Below are 27,804 nucleotides of genomic sequence, written 5' to 3'. Positions count from 1 at the left end.
CTCTATTTTTAGTTTTTTGAGAAACCTCCAAACTGTTCTCCATAGTAGTTGCACTAATTTACATTCCCACCAACAGTGTACAAGGGTTCCCTTTTCTCCATGTCCTCACCAGCATTTGTTATTGCCTGTCTTTTGGATATAAGCCATTATAACTGGGGTGAGATGATATGTTATTGTAGTTTTGATTTGCATTTCTCTGATGATCAGGAGATCCACTTTTTAAAAAGATTCTTGGCATGTCTAAAATTTTGTTTTGCTCTCACATTGGCATGGTGGTTCCTCTGGACATAGAAATCTAGGGTCAAAAAAAGTTTTTCTTGGATTTGGGAAGTACTTAGGTTACTTGATGATTTTGTATCATGTGCTATTTGGCATTATATGTGTCTCCCCTTCTACTCATGGACTGATGAAGGTGGGAAAAGGAGGTACATAACATCAGATACCTGTGACTTTGTTCAAATTAGTGATGTGCAACCCTTGAGGAAGCCTGATGCATTAAAACTGGATTTACACAAAATCGGTAGTATAAGGTGGGGGATTAAACGCTCTGCAGAACCATTTGCTATTGACACTCATTATACAAATACCTTCAATGTAAAACTCAACCAAAAGAAGTAGTTTTAGGCAGGGTGCGGTGGCTCATGCCTGTAATCCCAGCACTTTGGGAGACCGAGGCAGGCAGATTACCTGAGGTTGGGAGTTTGAGACCAGCCTGACCAACATGGTGGAACCTTGTCTCTAGTAAAAATTCAAAAATTAGCCAGGTGTGGTGGCACACACCTGTAGTCCCAGCTACTTGGGAGGCTGAGGCAGGAGAATCACTTGAACCGGGGAGGCAGAGGTTGCAGTGAGCAGAGATCACATCACTGCACTCCAGCTTGGTTAACAGAGCTCTGTCTCAAAAAAAAAAAAAAAAGGAGTAGTTTTATTTATTTAATTTTAGCTTCGGGGGTACATGTGAAGGTTTGTTATGTAGGTAAACTCATTTCATGGGGGCTTGTTGTACAGATTATTTTGTCACTCAGGTATTTAAGCCTAGTACTCAATAGTTATTTTTTCTGCTGCTGCCATCCTCCACTCTCAAATAGCCCCCAGTGTCTGTTGTTCCTTCCTTTGTGTTCATGAGTTCTCATCATTTAGCTCCCACTTGTAAGTGAGGACATGTGATATTTGGTTTCTTTTTATTTAAAAAAATTTAAAATCATTTTTAAAAACCACAGCAATAGCCAATTAATATGGTTTGGAACTGTGTTCTTGCCCAAATCTCATGTTAAATTGTAATCCCCATTGTTGGAGGTGAGGCATGGTGGGAGGTGATGGGATTGTGGAGACAGATTTCTCATGAGTGGTTTAGCACCATCCTCTTGGTACTGTCCTTGTGACAGTGAGTGAGTTCTCATAAGATCTGGTTGGTTAAAAGTGTGCCGTGCCTCCTGCCCCCACCCCGCCTTGCTCCTGCTCCTGCCGTGTAAGACATCTGCTCCCCCTTTGCCTTCTGCCATGATTGGAAGTTTCCTGAGGTCTCCCCAGAAGCAGAAGCCAATGTGTTTCCTGTACAGCCTGCAGAACCATGAGCCAATTAAACTTCTTTTATTAAATATAAAATACACTGTCCTAGGTATTTCTTTATAGCAATGTGAGAATGGACTAACACATCAGTATTCAATATATATTTGTGGAGTCCCCTCTATGTGCCAGGTGCTGCTGGATTCTGAGTCTGTAATGGTGAGCAGTGCATGACAACACTAGGGACATTTAACTTAGGAAGGGCAGAGAGGGAGATGCAGATGAGTGGAGATTGCAAAGATGTGTGGGGTGGATTAGGTGCAGAGGAGAGGGCATAGTGTTCTGGGCATAGGGCTTCTGTGGCAGGGAGGAGCAAGTGGAAAGGAAGGACAGTGTGGCTGGAGCAGAGAGGCTGGGGGATGGTGAGAGATGAGATGAAGCTAGACAGGCAGGCATGGGCAGGACTAAGCAAGGGTTTAGTTCTTTATCCCAACAGCAAAGGGATGGCCTGTCTTGGTGGCTTATGCGTGCAATTCTAGCACTTTGGGAGGCTGAGGAAGGCAGATCCCCTGAGCCCAGGAGTTTGAAAGGCAACATGGAGAAACTCCGTCTCTACAAAAAATACACACACAAACAAAATTAGCTGGGCATGGTGGCATGCACCTGTGGTCCCAGCTACTCAGGTGGCTGAGGCTGAGGTGGGAGGATCACTTGAGCCCAGGAGATTGAGGCTGCAGTGAGCTGTGATCATGCCTCTGCACTCTAACCTGGATGACAGAGTGAGACCTTGTCAAAAAAAAAAAAAAAAAGAAAAAGAAAAAAAAGAGGTGAGCCATGAAAAGTTTTATAGTAGGAGAGTGATAAAATGATAAAATTAAATGTATATTAAAAAATCACTCTGATCACCCTGTGGGTTAAAGGGAAAAAAGGATGAATGCTAAGAGGATGTAGCTGAAGAGGATGATGGCTTGGATGGTGGCAGTGGGGGTAGATAAGAAGGAGTCCACTGAAGAAATATTTGGCAGATGTAGTTGATTGTGTCGTTAGCTCCTGTTCTTAATTTCTCTTTATAACTCCCTTTGTATGGGACCTTTGCAGTGCCCTCTCTCTGAATGGGACCTTCTTCCCCATCTTCTAACTTTTGGTTTGGCCTTGTGACTTGCTTGGCCAATAGAGAGTTGGAAGTGATAGTGTGCCAGTTCTAAGCTCAGTTATCACGAAGGATGTGTGTTTCTACCTGTTTTCTTGTGCCTTTGGGGTGGCCATGAGAAAAACATAGCCTATTGGTCTCAGGAAGAGGATGAGAGACAACTAGTACATAGCCATTCCCAGCCAAGCCCACGCTAGACCAGCCCAGCCCAGCTAGAACCACCTAGCTGAGCCCAGTTATGATCAGCCAACCCCAAGCTGCCCTGAATATTTCTGAGAATAAAGTGATTGATTGTTGTGAGAATAAGTGATTGAGATTTAGGTGGTTTATTTTGCAGCATTTTTGCAGCAGGTAAAATCAATAGAACTTGAGAGATTGGATGTAGCAAATTTGTGGGAACATAATTATAGTATAAAGTGAGGTTCACCTATATTTCGAGATCATTAGCCTGCTACATACATGCTCAGGGATGGACTTAGGAGTGTTTTTTTGGTGGTTGCCTGCCCCTTGCCTCTCTTTACAATTCATGGTTTCTTTTTCTGGAGCTGAATGCGGTAGGCCAGATTTATAGTCCGAAAGAATTAATTGTCTACTCTTTTTCCTTCTCACTCTCCTTCTGGCAGGCTAATCAGATTCCAGCAGAGCCTGAGAGCTGAGTAATCCTCAGTTCCCTCAATAGGGGCCTTCAGACCCTAACATTTAGTGTATTCTTGTTGGAGTTGAAATCAATTTTAGCTCTAACTGTGAAGATGGAATTTCACTTGAAGGGGTGAGAAATACAGGGCCAGGGATTTTCTTGGTTTTGACTGATTATTTAAAATATATTAGTTCTGATAAAATATTGAGCTTTTAAACAACAAATTTAATATAGGGAATTGTACTTTATTTGTTAATGGAAGTTGCAGGGAGATTGGTAGGAGTTGTGCTAAAGGGCACTGTGGTGATTTTGCAAAGTATAGTAATTACTGTAATATTTTGTTGAATTATTAATATCTACTATGCCTACAGGAACATAAGATTCTGCAGTCGAATTCATTTTAAAATTGCCTTTCTCCCTTCTGGTTTTGTTTTGTGTTTTGTTTCTTGTGCACTTACTAATTTTTAAAGAAATGGGGTAGGGCAGTGTTAATTATATTGTATGAAACACTGTTGTCACATGCTAACTGAATATATGCTTCTTCCAAACCGGTTTGCAGTGGCAGATTGAGGGATGCTGAAAGAATCATGTCTGGGGAGAAAGGGCTCATCCGTGTGTTTTTTTCAGGAGCTGAGATGAGGAGAGAAAAATAGCAGAGAGGTCACATGTATGCACATGAGTATTTTGTCTTCATGCTTCTAAGCAGAGCTGGTCCTACCTGTAGATGAAATTGGTAGGTGTTTAGGCATGTGTGATGAAACAGCACAAGTCTCCTTTTTTATTTTGAGATGGAGTTCACTCTTGTTGCTCAGGCTGGAGTATGCAATGGCATGATCTTGGCTCACTTGGCTCAGTTTGTATTTGTATTTTTAGTATAGGCAACATTTCATTATGTTGGCCATGGTGGTCTCGAACTCCTGACTTCAGGTGATCCACCCACCTTGGCCTCCCAAAGTGGTGGGATTACAGGTGTGAGCCACAGCGCCTGACCTCAAGTCCCCTTTCTTAATTGCCTTGACAGTGATTACTTAGTGTCTATTATGTGCTCAAATGAGATTATTGTGCATGATGATGATGATGATGATGATGATGGTCATAGCTTACAGGTTGTTACCTGAGTGGGCTCATGCTGCAATAGGACTCTGGATGGAGTGCAGGGTTATAAATAAGCACTTTTTTTGTTGTTGTTGTTTGTTTGTTTTTTGGTTGTGGCTAAATTGAAATTGCAGGACTAGACTTCACATGAATATCTGCCAGCTTTATGAAATGGTGTAAGTCAGTCAACATCTGAGACTTAAGTTGCCTCATCTGTTTAATAGTTGCAAGGATCAAAATGAAATCATGTTTTGAAAGGGCATTATAAACTATAAATGTACAGATATTTTTAAGGAAATATCATTGTAATTAAATTGTGGAAGAAGTTGCTCATACTCATGTTGTGATTTTGAAGGGGAGCAAGGAGGACTTTTTTCTTGATTTTATTTTTTCCTTTCCAGAATCTTCACAATTAGAGGACCATTTTTCATGTTGAACATTGTTCCCTCTGAGGTCCTCTTAAAATATAAATAATTCAGAGACAATATTTAGAGCTGGAAAGAACACATAATGACCTAACTACATCTTTTTTCTGACGTAGAAAATGTGGGCAAGAGAGATTGTATAGTGCCCAAATTCATCCAGATAGTAGAAACACCCGCATCAATGTCCAGTTCTCTGACTTTTAGTCCAGTGCTCTTTCTGTAACACTCTGATGCCCATTAGTATTCCATTAGTCCAGAGAATTTCCCCCCAGAATGTAGCCTTGGGAAGAATAAATAAATAGATGACTAGTGGGGAGATATCAGGTTTGGGATCCCTTTAGGTGGAAGAGTAGTGCTTGGGTCGGAAGGACCTGGTCTTGAATCTTAGCTCCACCCCTGACTAGGTAGCTGTGACCTGGGCAAGGTACTTTTCTGAGACCTACTTCTCTCCTTTATAAAATCAGGATATAATCCCATTTTGCCTGGTCTTTGTGAGGATTTAGTGAGTTTAAAGTGCTTGCCAAGGTGCCTGTCCTGTGGTAGAAGATACTCTAAAATGAGTAGGAAATGGTTATTGTTAGATAAGAGGTCCTGGAGATTAGCTTGATCTCCCTCACAGCTGGTCTGCCTTCTGCCAGCCATTCTTTCACCCCCCTGTGAGGGTGTGTGTTTTTTAAGAGGAGAGGAAGCTGCACCCTCCAACATTGCTGGTTCCCTTCCCCAGGATGGGGGAGGGAGGACTATGTGAAAGGCCCCTGCAGAGATGCCTGCACAGTGGGGGACACTCCTGCACTGGCCAGAGGATGAGCTGGGACTTAGTAATAGCCCTTCCTTTCTCTTTTTTTCTCAGACAGCAGCAGCTCCAGCCTGATTTAAATTTCCTTTAAAGGAGCTGAGGATGATAGGAGGGTGGAGATGTGCGTCTTCAAAGAACGGCAGGTGACTCTAAAAATGAGACAAATCAAAGCACCTGCATCTATAGCTGCACATTGCTGTGTCTTAGGTGGCTCTGCTTCTTATTTTAAGTTACTAAGGTGGCTTCCTGAAAAGTGGGTTTCAATTTTTTAACTGAGAGTTTATTATCCTGCATGTAACTGTGCGTGCTGCCGATCTGTGAGCTGGGTAGGACCTATTGTTTCTAGTGAACTTACAGCAAGTAAAGCATGACCACCTATGGGTTAACATTTAGGTAGAGGAGGAACTTCTAGGAACAGAAGAAAACAGGAAACACCCCAGAGTCTGAGTCCCTTCTCAGGTATGGGGGCTGGGTCAGCCTTTACCTGAAATAAAATAAGAGCAAGGGATGAAGGGAAGCGAGCTCCTGTGGCCCTCACTCTCCCCTCTACCCAGCACCCTCCACTTTCCTTCTGACCTAGGGAAAATGGTCTAATACTGGTCCTTTGTGTCTTCACTTTTTTTTCTGAGCACTTCACATTTTAAATCTGATATCCTAATGGTGAATGAGTTGGGGATGGTTTGGGAAGGCGTTTTAGGGATGGTGACTCTTGAAATCAGAGCCTGTGCTGTTTGCCTAATTTTTCCAATTTTTAGGGCTGGCATCAGGGAGAGGTAGGCCAGTCCAGACATCTTTCTGGTCCAGAGACGCCTATTTCCTGTCTGACTCATGCCTGAGCCTCAAAAAGCTCCCATGAGATGAGAGCCATGGGCTCTGGCCAAAGACTGGCTCTTCTCTCTGTGTTGGTCAAGTACTTACAGTGATGGATTTTTCTTGGTTTAAGCGGAGGGGCAATTGGGGAGAGCTTTGCTCTGTACCTTTTTTTTCCTTTTTAAATTTTATTTATTTATTTAAAATACATATGACATGAAATTTGCCATTAGAATCATTTTTACTGCTACAACTCAGTGCATATTAATGAAGAACCACTTAAACAGTGACTTCCTCTTGCTCTGTTCTTCACACAATTAAATTCTCTTCTTCAGCATCTGAGCAAATATGGGGATTTCTAGTTTATTCCCCTCTTCTGCCTTCTCCTGTCCCATCTCTAACAATTTTCTCTTCTTTCTTCCCAGAACAGGGGCCCATGGAGTTGGGAATGAGGACGAGTCTTGTAATCTTCAGGGATAAGAAATACGGGAGTATTTTTCATCTCCCCCTTGACAGCTATGTTATTTATTTGTAAAGATAATCATACCTGCTATCACCCAGAGAAAGATATGTGTCTTGCTCCACCACCCTAACTTGTTCTCCTGAAGCAGGGATGGTAATGCCAAATTATCTGCTCCTTGACCATCATGGGCATCCTAGCAATCAGTGACATACCTCAACAGGCAAGCTGCCTTTGTCCAGTACAGTCTTGACATTGTGACTTAGTCTTGGCTAAGCCTTTTTAAGAGGAGACTTGCTTGTACATAGCTGAGATCAAACACACTTCATAGTTGAGTTGTTATTACCTATATATTTATTAATATCATTGTTATTTAAGGTAGTATGATTTGGGAATATAGATAGATAGATAGATAGATACATATCATCCTGCAATAAATAGTTTTAAAAATATCTTGAACAAATTCCTGATTGCACTTCAGTACTGTGATTGATGATGAACAAGAAACAGTTCAGACTTGATCTCGGCCTTCTGGGAACTTAAAATCTAAGAGAAGTATGTGTAGGTGGAAGGATGGAAATCCAAATCAATATTGGAATCAAAAGTGAAGCCTCTGGGGATGGGATCCAGCATTTACTGAAGATCTGCTGTGTGCCGGGTGCCAGTCTTGGGTGCTTTATTTGTGTCATTTCATTTTCCCCTCATAACTTTATGAGTTGGAGGTTATTATTATCTCTCTTTAACAGAAAACTGTGATGAAGAGAAGTTAGATTATCAAGCTCACATGGCTAATAAGCTTCGGAGTGGGTAATGAAATAGAGGAAAATACAGATATAAGGTAGTTGAGTCTACTGTATTATTAATGTTGAAATCAGGATATTACAGAGTTTGTGAGTGCGGATAGGCTGAGAGTATCACAGCAAAAGGGTGGGAGAAGGTAAAGACATCAGCTTTTATTTCATTTTAAAATTACATAATTTTGCAAAAATAATAGACCACAATTAGGATACTCTTACTGTGTGCCAAACACTGAGCTGTAACCTTTGCATTCAGCATCTTGTTTAATCTTCATGGTGACTTGATGAAGTTTCTACTATTACGAGCCACATTGTAAAGATGAGTAAATAAAAGCATGGTGGGGTTCAATACCTGACCCAGGTCACAAAGCTGGTGAGTGACAGATCTGCAAGTCCCACGTGGACCATCTGACTTGAGAGCTCCTCACTTGATGAGTTACAGAGCCCACTTCTCCAATTCATACCAGCAAGGGAAGCAAGGCCTCAGCAATACAAGGTTGAACTGCTGACCCCATGAGGGCTAAGATGGGTTTTCAACTTCTGGGCCTTTTTTCAATTAGGCTGGCACGTTCTTTTCTAGAAGCCTTCATTGAATATTTGTACTTAAGCTCTGGTGTTTCCAGGCAAAGAGCAAGATGAGTAAAGGCTTGGAGATGAGAAGTAATAGGGTGTTTTTGGGAACTAGGAGAGGCAGGAAGAGATAGGTCCAGATCACACAGGCATTGCATAGCCCACTGGCAAACTTGCATGCTATTTTTATAGGCACTGGGAACCCTTAGTAATTTTGAGCAAGAGAAACATGTAATTAGCAATGGCATCAATTGTCCTCAAAACACCACAAAATCCATTCTCCCTACTTCATGGGAGGAAAAAGAAAGGCTCAGAGAGGCTGAGTTTTTGCCTGGAGTCACTCAGCAACTTGTTAGTGGAAGGAGCAGCAGAAGCCCACACTGCCGTCTCTCCTTCCAGCTCTGGGAGCTGCCGGCTGCCTTCCTTTCACTCTGCCTGTTCCCTTCCCACCTCTTGCCTGCTCCCTCCTGGCACAGTGGAGTCCTCTCCATCATTAGAGCAGCCAGTGGGGTTCTGTTGTAATTAAAGGAAGCCAACAGGGAGAAGGAAAACAGAGCAAGGGAAAAAAGCAACCACCAACACCACACAAACTCCCTAACAAGTGCTGTCTATCGCCTTTCATGGGCACTTGCTTGCTTTAAATACAGCAGAGGGAAACCCCATAGGATGGTGTGGGAAAGCAGGTTATTAAGTTGCCTTCAGGCTGGCAGAGTGGGGATTTACTCCTTTTCTTGTCCTCCCTACCCTGCAGTGCAAAACTGATCAAATATTAAAAGTTGAAAGAGACTTCGAAGGCCATTTAGTTCAACTTTTCCTCTAAGGCAGGGCTTCCTCCATTGCTTTCCTCTCTCCACATAGCACCTCTGATATGTTGTTACGTGGTGGCTCCCTCGCTCCCCAGCTCCCCACATTTTCTGGATCAAAGCTCAGGTAGGGATGGGAAGACATTTTCACTAGCAAAATACTGGCCGCACAAGCCTGTTATCATTTACGGCAATGACTTCAGAAATGTCTAATTAATTCATTTATCCAATTAGCCTCTTGCTCTCTGAAATGCTTTTTCTGGGTTGCTGAGCAACTAGGACAGACTTCGAACACATGCATGCTGCTGCTGAATGAACCAGGAGCTTTTTCCTTCACCCTGGTAGCCCCCCACTCCTCTTTCTTCTTTTATTTTTCTGACGCACAGTAAAGAACATCTCTATCATCCCCCATCCTTCTCGACTTCCCCCCCGCCGGCCTCTCTGAATGTGCATGCTGCCTGCCTTAACACATTTCCAAAGGTAACTTTTATGCCAAGCATTTGTCATGGACAAGGAGAATGACAGGATATATGGGCACACAGAGATGCCTTTGTAAAATAATGAAATTATCTGGGCTCAGGCATGACTTGGGAAGAGCTTTGCTGGTTGTTGGGGGAGGCAGGGGTGAGGGCTGGCTAAGGGTAGGCTCAGACGCATTGGGGAAGAGGGTGCAGTCTGTCTTGGGGTGACGTTGCATTAAGTGCAGCTTGACTAGGCAGCAGTTCCATCTGTTTTTATAGTGTGTCCTTCATGGGGGAATTGTCAGCCATCCCCAGTCTGGAGTGCATTGTGAGCAATAAACAGGAGCGGGGCTTAAGGTGAAAATGAAAGGAAAAATATCAACCCAGGAGGGCAGCAAAGTGCCTTGAGGAATCATCCTTGAAGTGTAACACATTTCCGTTTAAGGATGTGAAAATGCCACAGGCTGCTTCACTGAGTTAGAATGTTAGAGATGGACTTTGAGCTCAAACTTCCACCATTCTTCATTTTTACAGATGAGAAAATTGAAGCTCAGGGAGGATAAACTGTTTGCTCAGTGTCTCACAGCCCTGTCCTGCTTATGTCACCACATTCCTCCTAGATTTCATTAAGGGTTCCTTGTCCATAAAATTAGTCACTTGAGTCATCAAAGCTTACTTTTAAAATTTTGACTTTATTTTGGAGTAGTTGAAGTTGGCAGTGAAGATTTGCAGCGCTCAAGGATCTTGGCATCTGTCTCCCCATTCACCTTGACATGTGTGTATTGCAGATGCTAGGGGCACGTGCTTGGGCCCAGTATTCAAATATGAATGAGGAAGAGTCCCTTGTCTTCAAAGAGCTCCCCCAAACCCCTCATGTGGTGGAAGAGATGGACAGTAAAGGAGGAAGGAACTCCTTCTCAGAGACATAAAAGAAGCATTCAGAGAAGAGGAGCTGGGCAATTTGCTGGGCCCAGACCTTACAGTGAAGGGGGCTATGGGGATGGGATGGGGGTGGAGGACATTCCTGGGCAAGGGGACAGCATGGGCCCAGTAAGGAGGCATGAGAGATGGTGACATGTTTGGGGACTGGAGAGTGGGCTGGGAATGGAGCCTTCTAGCTGTCTGGCTTTTCTCTGATACATGGTGGATGGTTTGGTGCTGCCCACACCAACTTCTGGAAGATACTGCGTCTTGCTCTCTGGAATAATAAGAAAGCACAGTTATCTCTACGTATGTGTCAGTATGAAAAAGCATATGCCAGGTTTCCTGGATGGAAATGACTTCCCTTTTAAGTTAGTTCATAAATAATGATGAAGACCATAAAAGTACACATGCACTGCACACATTTAGCTACTGCTGTGGACTGTGCTCGCTGGGAGCAGAGCCTTTAGGAAAACCAGCTGCCCAGAGAAAGAATGAGGGACTATACATTCGCTAAAGCATGGGCTCCCAGAGCCTCCTGCAGGACCAAGGGAGACCTTTTATGGAACAGGGTCTATTCCATGGCACTCACAATTGTAGCAATCACTTAGTCACTCTGAAATTCCAAGAGATAGTCAGAGAAAAAAAGTGGCCTGTGACAATGATTGCCCTGACCAAGCCTTTCCAAGGCAGCAGATGCTTCTTTACTTCCAAGCATTGCCCGTCATGATCAAGTTCTTCCTCCAGCAGTGCAGCCACGTTTCCCTGGTGGCAGACATTCCTTTTCCAAGGTTGGGCTTGCTTTTAGAGGGCCCAGAGATGGCAAACAGCATTGTGCAGTGCTCCTTAGTATAAACTCTTCTCTGGGAATGTTCTTAACAAGGTGGTTTGAGTTTCTCTAGGAATTAAGCTGGGGCTGGCTATTATTTTTCTGGTAAGACTTGTTACTCTAAAATGCATACAGGGTCGAAATCACAATAGTCTGTCTTTGGAGCAATCAGACACACATGGCAATCTAAGGCTCTGGTAAGGAAAAGTCCGTGGGTTCTTATTCAATAAGTATTTGATACACTGGGCTTTGATGGATGTAGACACTGCCTGCTTGGGTTTTCCTAGACCAAAAGGTGAAGTCTCCGGTGGTCACTGCCTCTTGTTTGTTCCTTTGATTTCCTTTGACGAAAAACAATTCTTGTCTTGGTGAGGTCTATTAAATCTGTTCTTTTCCAAAATGGGGCTGGTAGTGCATGGTGGACAGAACTGGAACTTTCCCTCTGGTCATTCCTTGCCATCCCCTGGGTGATTCGGTTTCCCATTTTCTGGGATGTGCTGATAGGGCTTGTCTCCCGCCCCCTCTTATATAAGGAGGCAGGGTGCATCTAGTGCCAGATTTTATTCAACCCTGTAACAATCCCCCCTTTATGACATCATTGCTCATCACCATGGAAACATTTCCTCCGAGTCACAGAGACTGGATTGTGGCATCATAGCATCAGGCAGGAGGAGGAGAAGAGGAAAGGGGAGAGGATTGAAACTGCCTGGAGGGATGAAATACCAATAAAATAGGATGCAGTCACAGAAATAGGATTTTTCTGTCTGGATCCTTGAATGGAGAATCTAACCATGGGCCGCAGGAATAAACCTTATCTAGCATAAGGAGGAAGAGCTTTTGTGGAATGTAGACCTGGGACCTTTTGTTCCTGTGCAGTATTTCTTCAGGGAAATGGAATAATTTTAATGAGAGCTATCCTGTATTTTGTTTTATTTTAGAGACAGGGTCTTGCTCTGATGCCCAGACTGGAGTGCAGTGATGTGATCATAGCTCATTGTAACCTCAAACTCCTGGGCTCAAGTGATCCTTCTGCCTCAGTTTCCTAAGTAGCTGGGACTATAGGTGCATGCCTCCATACCCAACTATTTTTTTTAATTTTTTATAGAGATGGGGTCTCACTGTGTTTCTCAGGCTGGTCTATCCTGTATTTTATAAGCATTTCTTATTTGATCCTCACAAAGTCTCTTTGGACTATTGGATCAGAGAGGTTAAATAACCTGCCTAAGGTAACACGGCTAGAAAATGGCAGAGCTGAAAATTATTAGGGGCATAAGATGTAAACTGTGTTCTCTTGCAGCTTAGCGTTGGGAGAGAGAGAGAGAGAGAAGAGAGAAGAGAGAGAGTATGTTGGAGACAATTATCAAGTTAATAACATATACATAGTTAAAACTGTGGTAGGTGTCATGAAGAGAACAGACATGATGCTTTCAGTAAGGAGATACTGGAGTGTGCATAGGAACTACTTGTGTTTGTATGTTATTAAATTTGAGACAAGGCTCTGAACCTAGTTGGTATGGACTTAGCCAGGCAAAGCGCTGTGCTCACATAGGTACTGACTTTCCCGAGCTCACCTGCTGGGCCCCACAACCAATACCCTTCTCCTCAGCTGCTTTTCTCTGCCTATGCCCCATCTTCTTGCTTCTCCATTTGTCTTCTCCCTTCTCCTGAGATCTTCCTGCCTGCCCTCCTCTCTTGATCCTGTTTCTTCCTACTGATCTCTGATCTTCTCTTTCTCTAGACTATAAACTCCTCAAGAGAGAGAAAACTGTTCCCCTGTTTTATATCTTGGTTTACCCAAGGATCAGGCTGTAGCCTGATCTGGGTCTGCTTCTATGGTCTGCTACAGAAATAAATGAGCAATGTCCCTTTTTAAAGAAAAAAAAATGACTACATTTTTCACAGTTAAAAAATATTGTCTAGTAGACTTTTCTTAACAAACGCCGGCTGATAAATGAATGAACAAGTAACAAGTGAGCATTAAAAGGGAACAAAACCCCAGAGTAAATGGCCAATCCGGTGTTGTTCTACAGCTTGTTTGCCATTGTTGTTTGCATAGGTTCATTCTGATTGTGATTTCAAGTTGTATTCATGTGATCTAGCCACCTTTTCTCTTAATACAACTGGTCCTAGTCTGTAGGATGGTGTCAGCTTAGTGCTTCACAGGGTTCTAAGAGCTGGGGGTGCTTAGCCACGGACCTCCTCTGGGAGCTGCTGTCCTGGTGCCCCATCTGGCAATAGATGGACGTAAGGAAGCCTCATACTTTCCATTTGTGTCACCTTGCTGAGCTTTCCTTGATTCATCTGAGTTTCAGGAGTGTTTGCCACTTGAGTTCAAGGCGCCTTCATGGCACTCCTAGGATTTAAAGTGGGCAGGTTGGTCTCAATTTGGTCTCCAGTGTCTGGGCTGCCCAACTCAGATGAGCACCTTACTGGTTGGAGGTCTGGAATTAGACTTTATTGGAACAGCTGTGTGTGTGTGCGCGCACGTGCGTGTGTGTGCACACGCATTAGTAAACCATATAAAGTGCCTTTACTATCCAACCTTGTTCTTTCCAGGGCCTACAGTAACTTGATCTGACTTCTAAGGGGGCCCTTCTGGACCTGCTTTGTTGATTCTGTCAGAACCATTTATGACGGGCACATCTAGAACTACTAAGTGCCTTTTTTTCCTCTTTTTCTTTGTTGAATGTTACATGGGGAGTGAATAGTGAATTAATTAAGATCACAGGGTTTGGAGTGAGAGAGACAAGAGTTTGATCCTGGTTTAGCCTCTTACTAGCTATATGGTCTTGGGCAAGTTACTTATATTCCCTACATTTAAATGTCTTCATTTACAAAATAGGTATGAATATATATTAGTACCTACTTCATAATGTTGATGTTCAGATTCAGTGAGATACACTTGTATTGTCTTACCATGATGTCTGTCTCACCAAAGTTAACTATGATTAAGTGGGCCAAATGTACCATTTGCATATTTTCCCCCAAAATTATGCAAATACTTTTTGAACTCAGCATAAAACTTTAACTATAGCACAGATCATATCTAGACTTTCTCATGTTTGAATTAGAAGGGTCAGAATAATTGGCATTTTAATTGTTCACCATTTACAGGCACCATAGGTGAAGGGAGTCTAGGAAGAATAACTCTTAGTTGGAACTAATTCCCGAGAGCTTTATCAGATATTAGAGATATTTTCCCCAAGTGTGATTCTGACATTAGGACTGTTAAAGCAAATTAAACAGGTGCAGTCCCCTCCCTCTGAGAGCAAAGAGTTATCTTGCAGCGGGGAAGTTAGTTCAGCTGGACATGTGTCTGTGTTCATATGCAATACACTTCAGCAGAGAGAAGTGTTAAGAACAAGCACTGCCACTCAAAAGTGGCTCTGTGACTTTAGGAAGTCAGTTCATCTTTCTGGGCCTCCAAATCTTTAGTATAGAAGGAGAAAGGTTAGTAGCTACTATATCCTTTTTCCCTTCAGCATGTTTATTGATATATAATATACATGTACTAGAGTGCACAGGTTTAAAACATTTATTATTTTTATTGTGGCAAAATACACATAACATAAAAGTTTACCATCTTAACCATTTTAAAGTGTACAGTTCAGTAGCTTTAAGTACATTCATAATGTTGTACCAGCGTCACTGCCATTCATCTCCAGAACACTTTTCAGGTTGCAAAACAAACTCCGCACCCATTAAATAATTACTCCCCATTCTACCCTGCTTCCAGCCCTGACAACTGTCGTTCTACTTTGTGTCTCTATGATGTTGATTACTCTAGCTACCTTAATAAGTGGAATCATATAGCATTTGCCTTTGGAATATTTCACTTAGCGTGATGTCCTCAAGGTTCATCCGTGTTGTAATATGCGTCAGAATGTCCTCCCTTTTCAAAGCTGAATAATATTCCATTGTATGTATTTACCATGTTTTGTTTATCCATTCGTCTGTTGATGAACGCTTGGGTTGCTTTCATATTTCAGCTATTTGGAATAATGTTGCTATGAACATGGGTATATGGTATACCAGTATCTCTTTGAGATCCTGCTTTCACTTCTTTTGGGGAAATGCCCATAAGTGGAATTGCTATATTATGTTGTAATTCTACGTTTAGTTTTTTGAGGAAACATCACATTGTTTTCAATAGTAGCTGTACCAATAGAACACAAGTCTTCCAATTTCTCCATGTCCTCACCAACACTTTGTTTTTTTTTTTTATAGTAGTCATCTGAATGGAAGAAGTAGTAGCTCATCGTAGTTTTTATTTTTATTCCTCTAGTGATTAGTGATATTGAACATCTTTTCATGTGCTTATTAGTCATTTGTATATCTCCTTTGGAGAAATGTTTATTCAAGTCCTTTGCCCATTTTTGAAATTGAGTTGCTTGTTTTGTTGTTGAGTTTTGGGAGTTCTCTATATATTCTGCATGCCAACTCCTTATCAGATGTATGATTTGCAAATATTTTCTTCCATTCTGCAGGTTGCCTTTTTACTTGGCTGATGGAATCTTTTGATATATAAAATTTTTTAATTTTCATGAACTCCAATTTTTCTCTTTTGTTGGCTATGCCTTTGGTGTTGTATCTAAGAAATCCAATGTAGTGAAACTTTTCCCATAAATTTTCTTCTAAGAGCATTATGGTTTTAGGTCTTACATTTAGGTCTTTTATTCATTTTGAGTTAATTTTTATATATGGTGTTAGGTATTTAATTGTTTTCTATCAAGTTTTCTCAGCACCGTTTATTGAAAAGACCGTCCTTTCTCCATTGAATGGTCTTGGCACCTTTGTCAAAATTCATTTGACCATTTATATGAAGGTTTATTTCTGGGTTCTATTCTATTGGTTTATGCATCTGTCTTTAGGCTAGTGCCACACTGTTTTGATTACTGTAGCTTTGTAGTAAGATTTTATTCAGGAAGTATAAGTCTTCTAGATTTGTTTTGCTTTTTCAGGGCCATTTTAGCTATTCAGGCTCCCTTGAGATTCCATATGAATTTTAGGATGGGCCTTTCTATTTCTGCAAAAAACATCATTGGGATTTTGATAGAGATTGCATTGAATCTGTAGGTTGCTTTGGATAGTATTGACATTTTGACAATATTAAGTCTCTCGTTCATGAACATGGGGTGTTTCCATTTATTTATGTCTTTAATTTCTTTCAGCAGTATTTTATAATTTTCATTGACAACTCTTTTCTGTCCTTTGATAATTCCTAAGTATTTTATTATTTTTACTGCTATTATAAATGAAATTATTTTTATAATTTTCTTTTCCAATTGTTCCTTGTTAATGTAATGATATGCAACTGATTATTGTCTGTATCCTGCTACTTTGCTGAATTTATTAGTTCCAATCTTTTTTTAAACTTTAGAGTGTTCTACATACTACATCATATCATCTGTAAATGAAATAATTTACTTCTTTCTTTCCAATTTGTATGCCTTTTTTTTTCTTGCCTAATTGCTCTGGTCAGAACTTTCAGTACTGTGTTGAACAGTATTGGTAAAAGCCAGCTTCCTTGACTTGTTCCTGATCCTAGAGGAAAAGTTTTCAGTCTTTTATGATTGAGTATGATGTTAACTGTGGGGTTTTTTTTTTTTATATGGCTCCTATTGTGTTAAGGTAGTTTCATTCTTTTACTTTTTTTTTTTTTCTTTTTTTCGAGACAGAGTCTTGTTCTGTTGCCCAGGCTGGAGTACAGTGGCACAATCTCAGCTCATTGCAGCCTCCGCCTTCCAGGTTCAAGCAATCCTCCTACCTCAGTCTCCCAAGTATCTGGGACTACAGGTGTGTGCCACCATGCTTGGCTAACTTAAATATATATATATATTTTTTTTTTGTAGAGATGAGGTCTTACTATATTGCCCATGATCTTGAACTCCTGGGCTCATTTTTTCTGCCTCAGGCTCTCAAAGTGCTGGGATCACAGGTGTGAGCCACCATGCCTGGCTAGGGTAGTTTCCTTCTATTCCTAGTTTGTTGAGTGTTTTTATCATGAAAGGGTTGGTGGATTTTGTCAAATGCTTTTTCTGCATCAACTAAGATGATCATGTGTTTTTTTCTGTTTCATTCTGTTAATGTGGTATACTGGTCAATTTTCATATGTTGAACCATCCTTGTATTCCAGGAATAAATACCACTTGTCATGGCGTATAATCCTGCTAAGATGCTGCCAAATTTGGTTTACTTGTATTTTGTTGAGGATTTTTCCAGCTGTGTCAATAAGGAATACTGGTCTATAGTTTTCTTTTCTTATAGTGTCTTTGACTGGCTTTGGTATCAAGGTAATTAATACTGGCTTCATAAAATGAGTTAAAGAGCTTCTCCTCCTCTTCAGTTTTTTGGAAAAGTTTAAGAAGGATTGGTGATTGTTCTTTAAATATTTGGTAGAATTCACTGGTGAAACCATCAGGTCCAGGGTTTTTATTTTTTGGAAGATTTTTGGCTACTTAATTTCCTTACTGTTATAGGTCTATTCTGATTATCTACTTCTTCATCATTTGGTGTTGGTAGGTTTTGTGTTTCTAGGAATTTGTCCATTTTATCTAAGTTTTCCAACTTGTTGGCATACAATTGTTCATAGTACTCATTTATAGTCCTTTTTATTTCTGTAGAATCAATAGTAATGTTTCCAGTTTCATTTTTTATTTTAGTGATTTGAGTCTTCTCTCTTTTTTTCTTAGTCTAGTGAGGTAAATATTTGTCAATCTCATTGATCTTTTCAAATAACCAACTTTTGGTTTCATTGATTTTCTCTAGTGTTTTTCTGTTCTCTGATCTCTGTTCTGACCTTTTTTTTTTCCTGTCTGCTAGCTTTGGGTTTAGTTTTCTTATTTTTCTAGATTCTTAAGTTAGGTTATTGATTTGAGATCTTTCCTGTTTTTTAATTGTAAGTGTTTATAGCTATAAATTTCCCCCTTAGGACTGCTTTTGCTGCATCCCATAAGATTTGGTATTTTGTGTTTTTGTTTTCATTCGTCTCTAAGTATTTTCTAATTCCTGTTTTGATGTTTTCTTTGCTGCATTGTTTGTTTAAGAGTGTGCTGTTTAATTTTCATTGTTGCTGAATAGAATGTTCTGTATATGTTTATATCTAAGTGGTTTATTGTATTAATTCTTTTATTTCCTTATATTTGGTCTAGTTGTTTTATCCATTTTTTGAGGGTAAAGTATTAAAATCTTCAACTGTTATTATGAAGCTATTTCTCCCTTCAATTTTGTAATGCTTTTACTTGATATATTTTCATGGTCTGTCATTAAGTATTCATAACTGTTGCATTTTCCTGCTGTTTTGAACCTTTTATTAATGTATATTGTCCTTCTTTGTCTCTTGTTTGCAACTTTTTTTGATTTAAAGTCGATTTTGTTAGATATTAGTATAGTCACCTTTGTTCGCTTTTGGTTAATGTTTGCATGGAATATTTTTCTCATCTTTTCACTTTCAATGTGTTTGCATGTTTGGATCTAAACTGAGTCTCTTATAGACAGCATATAATTGGATCATGTCTTTTAACAATCCATTCTTCCAATCTCTGCTTTTGACTGGAGAATTTAGTCCATTTACATTTATAGTTAATTACTGATAAGGAGGTACTTACTTCTGACGTGTTGATATTTGTTTTCTATATATGCCTTACAGTCTTTTTGTCCCCCATTTCCTGCATTACTGTTCTCTTTTGTGTGTGTTTAGTTGATATTTTTTGTAGTAAAAAAATGTAAGTTTATTTCTTATTTCCTTTTGTGTGTGTGTGTGTGTGTGTGTGTGTGTATTTTTTGATGTTGTTGTTTGTTCATGTGTTTTTGAGGCAGAGTCTCACTGTGTTGCCCAGGCTGGAGTGCAGTGGTGTGATCATAGCTCACTGCAGCCTTGAATTCCTGGGGACAAGTGATCCTCCTGCCTCAACCTCCTAGGTGCGTGCCACGATGCCCAGCTAATTTTTAAATTTTTTTGGTAGACACAGGGTCTTGCTATGTTGCCCAGGCTGATCTCAAATTCCTGGGCTCAAGCAGTCCTCCTGCCTTGGCCTCTATAGTGTTGAGACTACAGGCATGAGCCACTGCACCCAGTCTCCTTTTGTATATATTCTATAGCTATTTTCTTTGTGGTTACCATAGGGATTATATTTAACATCTTAAAGTTATAACAACTAACTTAAATTTATACCAGCCTAACTTCAATAACATAAAAAACTCTGCTCCTTTAACAGCTCTATCTTCATCCCTTTTGGTTGGTGATGCCATAATTACATCTTTATACATCGTGTGCCCAAAAATGTAAATTAATAATTCTTTGAAATACATTAGCTAGCTAGCATACATTTTCAGTGTCCATTTCAATGAAGTTTCAACACATGATTACACTGATGTTACTCACCACCCAAACAAGATCAAGACATAGAACATTTATAGCACCGCAGAAAGCTCCTTTATGTTCCCTGTAGACCAGTAGTCTCTCCCCCTGGGAATAATCAATGTTCTTACTTCTATTAAGTTTTGCCTGTTCTTGAAAATCATATAAATGGAATAAGATAGCATGGTAGATGGCCACTATATGCAGCTCTAATGTGGTTCTAGCAGCCTTTGCCTTCTAATATTCCTATCCTTGTACAGTCTCCTCCCCTGGGGTGTGGACTGGACTCAGTAACTTGCTTGTAGTGAATAGTATTCGGCAAAAGTGATGGGGTATCACTTCTAAGATTAGGTTACAAAAGACTTTGGCTATCATTTTGATTTCATGGTCTCTGGCTCTCCTCATTTGCTCTGATGAAAAGCCTTTGTGTTTTTAGCTGCCTTATTGGCAACAACCAATGAAGAATTAAGGCCCTTGGCCCTATATCTGTAGTGAGTGAGGGAAGCAAATCTTCCCTCAGTTGAGCCTTGAGATTACTGTAGCCTGGCTGACATCTTTTGTAATGCCTTGTGAAAAATTGTGAGGTGGAAGACCCAGGTAAGATGTACCTGCATTCCTGACCCACAAAAATTGTGAAACAATAAATATCTGTTGTTTTAAACTGTTCAGTTTTGGAATAATTTGTTACACAGCAATAGATAGCTAATATGTGTAATCCTTGTATTCTCTTTTTTGTTAAGGTTTTTTTTTTCAGTTAACATTATGTCTGTGAGATTTAACACTGTGGATATATGTAACTTTAGTTTGTTCTTTTTATTTCTCCATAGTACAGGAATATATCCAAATTATCTATCTATTCTGTAATTCATGGACATCTGACTTGTTTCCAGTTTTTGGCTATATGAACATTCCTGTGTATTTTTTGGATATATGTACTCATTTCTTTGGCGTATATACCCAAGGGTAGACTAGCTGGGTCACAAAGTAGATTTTAGTAGATACCACCAAGTAATTTTCCAGAGTGGTTGTACCGATTCTACTCCCTCCAGCAATGGATGAGATTTCTAATCATTTCACTTCCTTGCCAATGCCTAATTTTTTTTTAACATTTTTCATTTTAGTCATTCTGTTGGGTATGGTGATAAATCCCATTGTGGTTTTTAATTCAATTACTGAGATGCTGAGCATTTTTCATATGCCTAATGGCCATTTGGATATATTCTTTAGTAAAATGCCTGTTCAAGTATTTTGTCCATTTTATATTGCATTGTGTATTTTTAAGTTAGATTTGTAAGTTCCTTATTTTCTGGACTTGACTTCTTTGTCAGATATATTTATTGTAGATATCTTCTTACAGTCTGTTCTTAATTTTAATGAAATACAATTGAGTATTTTTTTCTTTTAAGATTATAAAATCTTTGTCTATCAAAGGGCTAATATCCAGAATCTACAATGAACTCCAACAAATTTACAAGAAAAAAACAAACAACCCCGTCAAAAAGTGGGCGAAGGACATGAACAGACACTTCTCAAAAGAAGACATTTATGCAGCCAAAAAACACATGAAAAAATGCTCACCATCACTGGCCATCAGAGAAATGCAAATCAAAACCACAATGAGATACCATCTCACACCAGTTAGAATGGCAATCATTCAAAAGTCAGGAAACAACAGGTGCTGGAGAGGATGTGGAGAAATAGGAACACTTTTACACTGTTGGTGGGACTGTAAACTAGTTCAACCATTGTGGAAGTCAGTGTGGCGATTCCTCAGGGATCTAGAACTAGAAATACCATTTGACCCAGCCATCCCATTACTGGGTATATACCCAAAGGACTATAAATCATGCTGCTATAAAGACACATGCACACGTATGTTTATTGCGGCATTATTCACAATAGCAAAAGATTTGGAACCAACTCAAATGTCCAACAATGATAGACTGGATTAAGAAAATGTGGCACATATACACCATGGAATACTATGCAGCCATAAAAAATGATGAGTTCATGTCCTTTGTAGGGACATGGATGAAATTGGAAATCATCATTCTCAGTAAACTATTGCAAGAACAAAAAACCAAACACCGCATATTCTCTCTCATAGGTGGGAAGTGAACAATGAGAACACATGGACACAGGAAGGGGAACATCACACTCTGGGGACTGTTGTGGGGTAGGGGGAGGGGGGAGGGATAGCATTGGGAGATATACCTAAAGTATAATAATAATAAATAAATAAAATAAATAAAATCTTTGTCTATTCCAAGGTCAGGGAGATAGTCTCCTATGTTTTATTCTAGAAGTTTTATTGTTTTAATGTTCACATTTAGGCCTGTGATTCTTCCAGAATTTGTTTTATGTGTTGAGTATCTGGTGTGACGAAGGGGGCCAATTTCATTTTCTTTTCTCATATAGAATTCCAAATGGCCCAGCACTATTTACTGGAAAGATGTCTTTGTTGCAAATCAGGCGTCTTACTTGTGTGTCCATTTGTGAACTTTCTATTTGGTTCCATTGGTCTATTTTCCTATCCTAATACCAACATCACACTGTATTAATACTGTAGCTTTATAATCAATCTTATTATTTGGTAATCTAAGTTTGCCAATCTTATCTTTTTTTCCCTCATGATTGTCTTAGCTCTTTTGGACTGTTTGTGTTTTCATAAACATTTTAGGATCACTTGCCAGTTTCCACAAAAAATCCTGCTAGGATTTTAGGGTAGGATTATATCAGTCAGTAAGCTTGAGGAAGATGAACCTTTTAAAATTTTCCTTAATTTCTCTCAGCAGTGTTTCATACTTTTCAGTTGAAAGGTCTTGTACATCTTTCAATAGATTTATTCCCAGGGATCTGATGCTTTGTGATACCTTAAGTGGGAATTTAAAATTTTTCATTTTCTAATTTTTGTTCCTAGTATAATCTTTAAATTGGATTTTCATTATGTCATCTGTGAACAAAGGTGTTTTGTGTCTTCATATCTTTTATTTAATACCTTTTATTTCATTTTCTTGCCTTATTGCACAGGTTATGACCTACCCACAGTGTTGAATAGAAGTGGTGGTAGACATAATTCTCTTGTTCCTGAGTTCAGGTGAAAACATTCAATATTTCTCTATGAATCATCGTGTTTGCTATAGGTGGTTACGGATACTTTTTACTAGGTTATGGATAAAAGCCTCTTTTTCAAGTCTAACTTTCGTTGACATCCTCTAATTGTATGGAAAAAAGGAAAAGCTAATATGTAGAAGGAATAATGATGATAACATGGGTAAGAACAAGAGAAGCAAGAGAGAAAATGAGGTAAAGGAGTATGTAAAACAGGAGAATAAAAGAAGAATTTCTTGGGTGCCTCCTATGTTCCAGGTGCTCTGAGAGCCAAGTTAACTTGTGATAGGGCACAGGGCTAGTGAGGACTGGCGGCTGGAGGAGAACCCAGATCTTCTGAGAATCAGGGCTTATTCTTTCTACTGCACTCAGAGGGAGAGTAAACAAAGGGGAAGATTTGTAAGGAAGAGAACAGTTACTCCCAAATCCTCCTGTAAGCCTAGGGAATTGTGTCTTTTTTCTGTCTCTTTCATCCCTTTTTTTTAATGTTTCTTTCTCAGTCACGTGATTTCTAGGTCTTGACCTTGATCTTGAATTTTAACTTGATTTCATTCTGTCTCCAGTGGTCGAATGGTAGTGTGTGCCTTCTCTCCACTTCCATCCAGATCATATGAGGTTCTTGTGCTCTGAGACATCTCTTATTTTAATTCAGCTTTTGAGACACCCATTACATAATGCCAGTTGACCCTGGTCACTCAGATCGCAATGGCTGGGGCATGAGATTAATGGTCATGTCTGGATCCTCTTTGGTGTCATTGTTAGCACTCTGCAAATCATGGTTATCCAGTGGTCACTGGGACACACAGAATAAGCGGGTTGAGCAAGGTTCAGGCTGCAGTGAAGGCTGTAACTACCCCTGAGAAGTCCAACCTTTTGTGGTGACAAGTGACATTTATCTCCTGTGGCTGTGGCCTCCATTTCAAACCCAATCTGGGCATGTTTGGGAGAGAGGCTGCTCCCCTGTTGCCTGAGCTTTTGGCAGCTGGGCCAGCTCCCCTGTCGGGTTTGCTTTCTCTTTTGCAAAGTCTATCCTGAGGCTATTATTTGGTTTTCTAGTCTTGACTGAATTAGGATGGTTCCATTTAAAGTGAAAACAATATAACACAACCTTAAAAAAGGACTGAAGAAGAAACAGAATAAAGAGAGGTTGAATGCAAATGTGTTTTGCAGTGTTTTAATGTATTCGGGATGTTCCTCTAACATTAGCCAGCCTGTCGCAGCCTGCCCAGGAACCTGGTGCATTTGTTGTGTGGCAGAAAAGGTTGCTGAAGAAGAGGCTGAGGTTTGGGCTGAGAAGTTGCCTGAGGCCTCCTGAACCATCATCTTCATTATTGAAACATTAAACACCCTTTTGTCCCCAGGGCTTGCTATCAGAGCAGTTGGCTCAGAGGATGAAATGTGGCAGGAATGAGGCCATTATCTGCCATTATCCTGTTGTTCTGTAAGATATCCCTATATCCCACCTATATCCCACCCCAGTAGCCAGTTGTTTCTGAGTGTGACTTTCTGGAGAAAGTGTGGATAAATCAAGATCATCCATCTTCATTCCTTGAAACATAGGGGGTGGGGAGAGAGAGAGAGAGAGACTGACTGCATATGCTTAGCAAAGAGGACCAATCTCATTATTACATTTAAAATATTTGTTTCCTCTCTTTTGCAGTGTTTTAAAGTATGAAGGATGATGACCAGACATTTGTTTAAAGCAGGAGGCACACCCACTTCCCAGGAGCTTGCATTCTAGTGATGACAGAGTCCATGTCAATATTAGACACATGTGTGCATGGTCTGGCCTTCAAACAATTAAACAATTGTGAGGATGCCAAAGTTAAATTTCTTTTTTTCTTTATTATTATTATTATTATTATTATTATTATTATTATTATTATCATACTTTAGGCTCTATGGTACATATGCGCAACGTGCCGGTAAGTTACATATGTATACATGTGCCATGCTGGTGCGTGCACCCACCAACTCGTCATCTAGCATTAGGTATATCTCCCAATGCTATCCCTCCCCCCTCCCCCCACCCCACAACAGTCCCCAAAGTGTGATGTTCCCCTTCCTGTGTCCATGTGTTCTCATTGTTCAATTCCCACCTATGAGTGAGAATATGCGGTGTTTGGTTTTTTGTTCTTGCGATAGTTTACTGAGAATGATGATTTCCAATTTCATCCATGTCCCTACAAAGGACATGAACTCATCATTTTTTATGGCTGCATAGTATTCCATGGTGTATATGTGCCACATTTTCTTAATCCAGTCTATCATTGTTGGACATTTGGGTTGGTTCCAAGTCTTTGCTATTGTGAATAATGCCGCAATAAACATACGTGTGCATGTGTCTTTATAGCAGCATGATTTATAGTCCTTTGGGTATATACCCAGTAATGGGATGGCTGGGTCAAATGGAATTTCTAGTTCTAGATCCCTGAGGAATCGCCACACTGACTTCCACAATGGTTGAACTAGTTTACAGTCCCACCAACAGTGTAAAAGTGTTCCTATTTCTCCACATCCTCTCCAGCACCTGTTGTTTCCTGACTTTTGAATGATTGCCATTCTAACTGGTGTGAGATGGTATCTCATTGTGGTTTTGATTTGCATTTCTCTGATGGCCAGTGATGGTGAGCATTTTTTCATGTGTTTTTTGGCTGCATAAATGTCTTCTTTTGAGAAGTGTCTGTTCATGTCCTTCGCCCACTTTTTGATGGGGTTGTTTGTTTTTTTCTTGTAAATTTGTTTGAGTTCATTGTAGATTCTGGATATTAGCCCTTTGTCAGATGAGTAGGTTGCGAAAATTTTCTCCCATTTTGTAGGTTGCCTGTTCACTCTGATGGTAGTTTCCTTTGCTGTGCAGAAGCTCTTTAGTTTAATGAGATCCCATTTGTCAATTTTGGCTTTTGTTGCCATTGCTTTTGGTGTTTTAGACATGAAGTCTTTGCCCATGCCTATGTCCTGAATGGTAATGCCTAGGTTTTCTTCTAGGGTTTTTATGGTTTTAGGTCTAACATTTAAGTCTTTAATCCATCTTGAATTAATTTTTGTATAAGGTGTAAGGAAGGGATCCAGTTTCAGCTTTCTACATATGGCTAGCCAGTTTTCCCAGCACCATTTATTAAATAGGGAATCCTTTCCCCATTTCTTGTTTTTGTCAGGTTTGTCAAAGATCAGATAGTTGTAGATATGTGGCATTATTTCTGACAGCTCTGTTCTGTTCCATTGATCTATATCTCTGTTTTGGTACCAGTACCATGCTGTTTTGGTTACTGTAGCCTTGTAGTATAGTTTGAAGTCAGGTAGTGTGATGCCTCCAGCTTTGTTCTTTTGGCTTAGGATTGACTTGGCAATGCGGGCTCTTTTTTGGTTCCATATGAACTTGAAAGTAGTTTTTTTCAATTCTGTGAAGAAAGTCATTGGTAGCTTGATGGGGATGGCATTGAATCTGTAAATGACCTTGGGCAGTATGGCCATTTTCACGATATTGATTCTTCCTACCCATGAGCATGGAATGTTCTTCCATTTGTTTGTATCCTCTTTTATTTACTTGAGCAGTGGTTTGTAGTTCTCCTTGAAGAGGTCCTTCACATCCCTTGTAAGTTGGATTCCTAGGTATTTTTTTCTCTTTGAAGCAATTGTGAATGGGAGTTCACTCATGATTTGGCTCTCTGTTTGTCTGTTATTGATGTATAAGAATGCTTGTGATTTTTGTACATTGATTTTGTATCCTGAGACTTTGCTGAAGTTGCTTATCAGCTTAAGGAGATTTTTGGCTGAGACAATGGGGTTTTCTAGATATACTATCATGTCATCTGCAAACAGGGACAATTTGACTTCCTCTTTTCCTACTTGAATACCCTTGATTTCCTTCTCCTGCCTAATTGCCCTGGCCAGAACTTCCAACACTATGTTGAATAGAAGTGGTGAGAGAGGGCATCCCTGTCTTGTGCCAGTTTTCAAAGGGAATGCTTCCAGTTTTTGCCCATTCAGTATGATATTGGCTGTGGGTTTGTCATAGATAGCTCTTATTATTTTGAGATACGTCCCATTAATACCTAATTTATTGAGAGTTTTTAGCATGAAGGTTGCTGAATTTTGTCAAAGGCCTTTTCTGCATCTATTGAGATAATCATGTGGTTTTTTTCTTTGGTCCTGTTTATATGCTGGATTACATTTATTGATTTGTGTATATTGAACCAGCCTTGCATCCCAGGGATGAAGCCCACTTGATCATGGTGGATAAGCTTTTTGATGTGCTGCTGGATTCAGTTTGCCAGTATTTTATTGAGGATTTTTGCATTGACGTTCATCAGGGATATTGGTCTAAAATTATCTTTTTTTGTTGTGTCTCTGCCAGGCTTTGGTATCAGGATGATGCTGGCCTCATAAAATGAGTTAGGGAGGATTCCCTCTTTTTCTATTGATTGGAATAGTTTCAGAAGGAATGGTACCAGCTCCTCCTTGTACCTCTGGTAGAATTCGGCTGTGAACCCATCTGGTCCTGGACTTTTTTTGGTTGGTAAGCTATTGATTATTGCCACAATTTCAGCTCCTGTTATTGGTCTATTCAGAGATTCAACTTCTTCCTGGTTTAGTCTTGGGAGGGTGTATGTGTTCAGGAATATATCCATTTCTTCTAGATTTTCTAGTTTATTTGCGTAGAGGTGTTTGTAATATTCTCTGATGGTAGTTTGTATTTCTGTGGGATCGGTGGTGATATCCCCTTTATCATTTTTTATTGCATCTATTTGATTCTTCTCTCTTTTTTTCTTTATTAATCTTGCTAGCAGTCTATCAATTTTGTTGATCCTTTCAAAAAACCAGCTCCTGGATTCATTTATTTTTTGAAGGGTTTTTTGTGTCTCTATTTCCTTCAGTTCTGCTCTGATTTTAGTTATTTCTTGCCTTCTGCTAGCTTTTGAATGTGTTTGCTCTTGCTTTTCTAGTTCTTTTAATTGTGATGTTAGGGTGTCAATTTTGGATCTTTCCTGCTTTCTCTTGTGGGCATTTAGTGCTATAAATTTCCCTCTACACACTGCTTTGAATGCATCCCAGAGATTCTGGTATGTTGTGT

The 27,804-nt window shown here is 40.0% G+C and overlaps 2 protein-coding genes and 1 long non-coding RNA gene across 6 annotated transcripts in view; 2 read left to right on the top strand and 1 right to left on the bottom strand.

Moving 5' to 3' along the window:
* The window catches only part of LOC129047184 (uncharacterized), a 608,921-nt gene that overhangs the window by 368,955 nt on the left and 212,162 nt on the right, over positions 1-27,804 (top strand). The window lies entirely within an intron of this gene.
* The window catches only part of LOC129049650 (VPS10 domain-containing receptor SorCS3-like), a 222,649-nt gene that overhangs the window by 13,718 nt on the left and 181,127 nt on the right, over positions 1-27,804 (top strand). The window lies entirely within an intron of this gene.
* LOC129049641 (uncharacterized) lies at positions 10,183-11,926 on the bottom strand. The gene is made up of 2 exons (XR_008512866.2): positions 11,024-11,926; positions 10,183-10,708 (listed from the first exon to the last, which is right to left on the bottom strand). It is a non-coding gene; the product is annotated as an uncharacterized LOC129049641 (long non-coding RNA).

Source organism: Pongo abelii, chromosome 14, assembly GCF_028885655.2.
Source record: "Pongo abelii isolate AG06213 chromosome 14, NHGRI_mPonAbe1-v2.0_pri, whole genome shotgun sequence".
Classification (NCBI taxonomy): Eukaryota; Metazoa; Chordata; class Mammalia; order Primates; family Hominidae; genus Pongo; species Pongo abelii.
This window is presented reverse-complemented; position numbering and strand designations above follow the sequence as displayed.